Source organism: Dicentrarchus labrax, unplaced genomic scaffold (genome assembly GCF_905237075.1).
Source record: "Dicentrarchus labrax unplaced genomic scaffold, dlabrax2021, whole genome shotgun sequence".
Lineage (NCBI taxonomy): Eukaryota > Metazoa > Chordata > Actinopteri > Moronidae > Dicentrarchus > Dicentrarchus labrax.
The window spans coordinates 15949020-15955535 of record NW_026136709.1 but is presented as its reverse complement, the minus strand read 5'-3'; positions in this window follow the sequence as shown (position 1 = coordinate 15955535).

Here is a 6516-nt window from a genome sequence, read left to right as displayed (position 1 = left end):
AAAGTGTGGGATGTTTATTCACCTGCTTCTCCATAATCATACCCCATTATTCAAAGAGTGCTTTGACCGTCATCTGATGTCAGATAGGCCTGATCTTCACTTCAAAGGGATACTCTCTGTGCTGGTCCAAATGGTCTGATAATGTTCAGCGTGATAATACAGTACATCACACTGATGTCTCTCTCTCCACTTTAGAGTAATCTTGCTCTCTCTGCTGTGCAGTATAGAGAGGCATGGTTCCCATCTCGCTGCACAACCAGAAAATGAAGAAAACTACACACAAAGTGTCTAAAACCTCCATACAGTATGCGGTTTTAGTCATTCGTGCCCGGAAGGGATGACTAAAGAGTTGCACAAACTTCAAGATGGATGCCACTGAGCCATAACTTTATTAACTTGGATAGTTTTTATTATTCCCTAGAGTTAGATAACGGAAATTCCTCTTTGCATTTTGTCCAACAGATATCAACAACTTAATGCCAAAACACTTGAGATTTAATTTGTAAACTTTTGTAGCTAGTAGCCTCCTGGGACCATGTTCAGAAACTCAGATATTTGTCCTAACATGAAATTAGATTAGTATTTAACCCTTAAAGATGACTTATTTATTATGTAAGTAGCAACAAAGTGCTTCCTTTAAATTCTCGCAGTTGTTTTGCAATAATGCTCAGGAGTGGAAGGTGTCATCAAATATTACTTGAGAAGACTTGTGATATTTTTCTTAATAAACTTATTTAATAACACACATTTAGTTTATTTTGAGTCAATCCCACATACACCAACTGTACTGTTGCAGGACCAAATGTGTATTAATCCACAGCCGAAAATAGTCCTTAACAAATGCACCTCCTCGTATTTGGTTAATGTCTGCAAAACACTACAGTTTAAGGAAATCTCTTCACCCTTTTTAAAGATAAAACTACATATTCATAACTCATTTTTAAAGATTTACGTCTTCTTCATTGTTGGTTTTGGAGTTTTGGGATTTTTGACACCCACAAATACACAGACTATCACCAACCTTAACCTTTAAAGGCTCACTTCATTCAAATGACAAATGACAAAAAACAATATGTATATATATTTTCTCACTTGTGGTATGTAACCCTGCAGATAGTTTTGGTTTTATTTATCCAGGCTTTGTGATATTATCTGAGAACGTTCCCTCCACCCAAATACAATGGAGGTGAATGGAAAATTGCTTGTGGTGGGGTTTTCATGCTTTCATGGGGGCTATTTTGAATAAAACATGCAAATGAAGCAACATAAATCAACCTGTATATACTATATATTTTAACAGTGTTCATTTATTGTGTATTTACAGATGTAATAGGGGAGCCAGGTGTTGCTATACAGATTCTCACATGTATGATTGAAGCCTGCGCTTACATTACTCTTTAGTCTGTGTATGTAATTGGTGTGTAGTCAGTACATGTTGGTGTTTGACCATGTAGCCACGATAATAAAGGCTTTTTAACTTTTGTAATTTGTGGCCTGAGTTTTAAGGGTAAATCTATTCCCTTTCTTGTGGACAGTAACAAGCGTAAATGTGAATGTGTGAATCCTATTCTTGACTGATTTTTGAGGTTGAACATATTCCCAGTTTAATATATCAGCTACAGTATGGGCCAAAAACCATAAAAAGTTAAAAATGTAACAGCACAATAACTCTAAAAAGAGCTTCCACATATGGTGTGTAAATTTGCTGCTTATTTCAGTCAACAAAAAATTATTCCCACGTTGTTTTCCCCACATTTCTTCATCTCACTGCATGTATGTTTTCTTCTACAAGTGTGTGCTGATTGCGCACAGCAGGAGAGGGCAGTTTCTGTCATTAAAGTAGCCTGTAGATTATTCCTCTATATTTTTGTCTCACAGTTTGAACCTACACTTTTTTGGCAGAGGACTCGGCTCAATCAGCAGACTGTTGTTTTATTTGTAGATTGTCTTCTATGAAACACGTTCCAGATCATTCCTTTCAAAAATAACATCCAACATTAGACCGAAGTGACTCTCTTGCTGGCATGAAAGTAAAAAGCAACACAAGCATTTCACATTTTGACTGTATTTTCTCATACCTTCGGCTGTAGGATTTAATTTTAACCTGCTGCACTTGTCCTGTTGTGATGGCCTTGAGTGAAACATTTGTGGAAATCCATCAAACAAGAACTGATAACTGACGTAGAGGAGGTAGAGATGGCTTGGGGGTCACATACAAGGAGAAGACCGAACAATGTCATCACCAAACAGATGCTATCATGAAGCCCCTGGGGAAACATAAAGGTAGATACATCCAAGGCAAGCTGGAGAAGACACTACAAATAAAAAAAACAAGCCGAAAGATAGACACTCAAAGAAGGAGTATAAAAGGTAAAGATCAGTAATATTTTCATTTACTGATCAGAATTCTTAGCCAGACTAGGCAGACTATACAACAATTGGTTGGTTTGACAGGCATGATCCCCTGAGGATACATCCCGATGACTTTAGTGAATGCCTGACTTTTCCTCTAGCACCACCAGGAAGTTGACATTTAGCAAAACTACTGAAATTCCTCACTAAATAGCATTAGTGTAACATTAGCATGCTAACTGGCTAAACTAAGATGGTTACCACAGTAAACATTACACCTGACAAACCTCAGCATGTTTATTGGTGGAAAAAGTGCTCAGATCCTTTACTTAAGTAAAAGTAAAAAATCTAACTTTGTATGTAACATACTGAAAGTATCAAAAGTAAAAAGTACTCTTTCTGAGAAAAAATGGCCCCTTATTGATATATTGTATTATAGGATTGTGAATACTAATGCATGAATGACATTGGGTAGTTTAATCGATGTCAATATAGAGCATTAATAAACTCCTCATATTTTTTATTATTATTATTTTGGGGGGCTTTTTTTGCTTTTATTATATAATAGAGATAGCTGAAGATAGACAAGAAATGGAGGAGAGAGAGACATGCAGCAATGGGCCACAGGCTGGAATAAGAGCCGGGTCGGTATGGTAAGGACTCTCTCACTCTACCAGATGAACTACTGGAGCGCCCCAGCTCATCATACATTTTTTTATGCCAAATCTTAAAAAAGGAACTACAGTAGTAATTATCACTGTCTAATCCATGTAGTGTATTTCTTAGAAATAAGTAGAAATATAAAGTAGCATACAAAAGAAATACTCAAAAGTGTGCTTAATTACTGGACTTCAGTCTTATATTATGTGTTGTACTCAATGTTACTTTCCACCACTGAGCATGTTAGCATGCTGATGTTAGCATTTAGCTCAAAGCACAGCCTCACAGAGCCGCGAGCATGGCTGTTTAAACAGAGATATTGTGGCTCTGCTGCTCAGAGAGTATGAGTGCATCGAAAACTCACTCTTTTCTGTGTCGGCTCCCAGCTTTGACCCACCTACAGTACATACAATACATCCTGCTCACACTGAGCCCCTCTATCCCAGGATTAAGTGACTCTCAGACTGTCCAGACAGATTTCTATCCCTGTCAGAAAACAACCACCTGACTCACACAAGAACTTTACTACTGTCACAGAGTCAGAGTTCCTACTGGCTGTCATTTGGTGCACTGCAGTTATAAAATGGCCTTCACCACACTGGATCTGTAGTTGTTGTGCTTAACTGGTACACAAATCCATTCTCCATTCCCAAGACAAAGCAGCATTAGTACGTCTAATAGAATAATCACCGGCACAAGCAAATACACAAACAATGCCTGAAGAATTAATCACTGAAGAATTTTGAGATTTATTGTGTTTCAGTTGGAACGAGAGTTAAGAACAAGCTATTTGCCAAAATGTACTCCAAAAGGAAACAAAATCCACCCACACGTGTGTCTACAGATTGATGTTAGATTATGTTTCACAGTTATTCATTTGACATTTAGAGAAACTTTCATGCGGTTGTGCGGAAAGCCATTATTGAAGGTGGAGGTGCAAATCTCTCCGCTCCCTTCACCAGTTTACTGAAACTTGCTGTGATGTTACCTCTCTCCTAATCTGCTGAGTGCACCCTTGGAAAAAATCTCACTCCAATTTAGCTCCACCTAAATCCCTGTCTGACAGCTGTTCCAAAATAAAACACACCCAGGTGGCATTTTGTTTCTCTTTGTACGTCCTTTTTCTACTTCCTTTCAATGCCGTCAGGTTGCCAAATCATTCTGTAAAATAGTTTTAAAAATCTTCTTGCTTGGAGCTTCTTTGACCCTCGTCAAATTTGCTGAAAGTCTTAAGTCCTTGAGCACAACAAAAGCTTTCTGACGAGCAGATGAGTAACACATTCTCTCTCAAAGCTTGTTTGATATACAACGGATTTATGAGCAATTTCTGCACCAAACCAATTAGGTGCTGCTGGTGAAAAAAACACATCTGTGTTTCAGGGCTTGTTCTGTTTCATGTTGATTCAATCCAATCACGAGCAGTTATAAATGCAATTGCATTTATTAATTTCAAAAGCACTATACATTTGTTGCGGTCATGACCTCCTGTTTGAACGGCTGCAGTTTTATTATAATAACAATAAAGAGGCCATCCACATTGATCTGTCTGAACTATAACTACTTCTAAGCTTTTAGCATAATATGAATAAAACATGTGTGATGCAATTTGTGACACCACAGATGACAAACTTTGTGCCATAATCAAACAGTTGCCTCAGAACGGCCTACATTGTTTATTTGGTGCATTTGATGTAGTTTTTGTGTACAAATAATACATATTTGATATTTGTTATCATGTTCTGGGCCACTGGTTTGATAGCTGCTTCTTGCACATTGCTCACTGTGTACAATTTATAATATAGAGTTATATTACATATAGTGTAGTGATTTTATAAATCCTGTTTTTAGAATTGATAGTTTTTTAGACACAGATAAAACATTTTTAAACAGTATTTTGTAGCTATAGCCATCTATGACCACTGTGGAAATAACTTATAATATAATAACTGTATATTAAGGAACTGTATGCAAATCACTGGGGTGTGGAGGGGGGCAAAGTAAGGCTCTGGCTAAAAGCACTACATTGTAATATATATATATATATATATATATCAGAGCAGAGACACTTTTCGGTTTTGGTGCCGAAAAGAGAAGAGTCGGGACAGGCATCTTTTTGTTTTGTCATCTCTTTTATGTTCATTTGTACGTTTTTTTTCCTAAACTTTATTCAAAAATGGCACTTAAGTTAGTTACACCGGTCAGTGTATTCTGCGTCATTTCATGTTGTATTCTGATTTGACATGAGTCATAGCAGCGGACACTATGCGACAAATTGGTCCTATTTCTGAAGAATTCTAAAGATCAAATCAATGTCAACTTTAATCTCAGACAGCTCAAAATCACAAAGCGTAAAAGGGCCTTAAAAGAAAACACTCTCCTAAACTACCTCTCAATCTATCTATCTATCTATCTATCTATCTATCTATCTATCTATCTATCTATCTATCTATCTATCTATCTATCTATCTATCTATCTATCTATCTATCTATCTATCTATCTATCTATCTATCTATCTAACAGACAGGTCTTTCTTTTGACTCTCATTCTACTGTATTGAGTGCAGATACTTACATTTAACATCATTTCTCTCCATGTGGTGATGCTGTCGATAGGTGCCCCGCTTCACTCGGTTGAAAGTGGGCGATTTTTCTTTTGAAAGGAGGCAGACAGTGGCTGACAGGGAGCTTGACAGTGAGCTGTCGCTCTGCTCTTCACTCCTCAGGAGGTAGATGTCCTCAGAGTGGAAGTCAATAGGAGGATTTTCACATTTTTATTTTAACCAGTCAGAAACAGTTGTGTAATGACTTTGGGAGGAGGAGGGCTGCAAAAAGTAAGGCAATGGAGGGAGATGGGCCACTGCCTCGAAACTGTTTAATTAAACCCTTAGAGACTACTGGCTGCATGGGAACAAGGGCCAAATGAGTTGCTAGGTCATGTGCATGCGTTCTGCCACATGAATAATACAAAACACTGCAGGCTCATTCAAAATAATCTGAGAATACTGCTCCTTCCAGGGCTCTAACCATGTGACAGGAGAATCCTGGGTGTTTTGTCCCTGCTTCTGTTCAATTACTGTGCTTAGGAGAGAGTTGGTAAAGGACATATATAGTAGGAAAGAGACACCACAGCTCAGGTGACTTTGCAATGGAAACAAAAGCAGAAATATGAGTTGATTAAGAATTGGTTGTGTTTAATGTTTGTGTGTTTTTTGCACTTGAGTAAAGAAGTATAGTTGATGCTGCAGCTGGGTATATTAACATTGGATCAAATAACTGTGTGTAATGTGAAAGGGGTTGCCCATAGTGATGAATCTGTAGAGAATTATCACAAGAGTTCCCCTCAACCCTATAGAGCATTTAGTGTCTTTGAGCTCATTGTTCTGGTTTTATGATCAGCAACTTTACACGTAACTGTTAAATATAGTGGAGCATTAAGCAGACAAGGAGCTAGATATTTCCCTCAGGAGTTGATGGAAATGAAAACAGAGCTAAAATGAGAGTGGA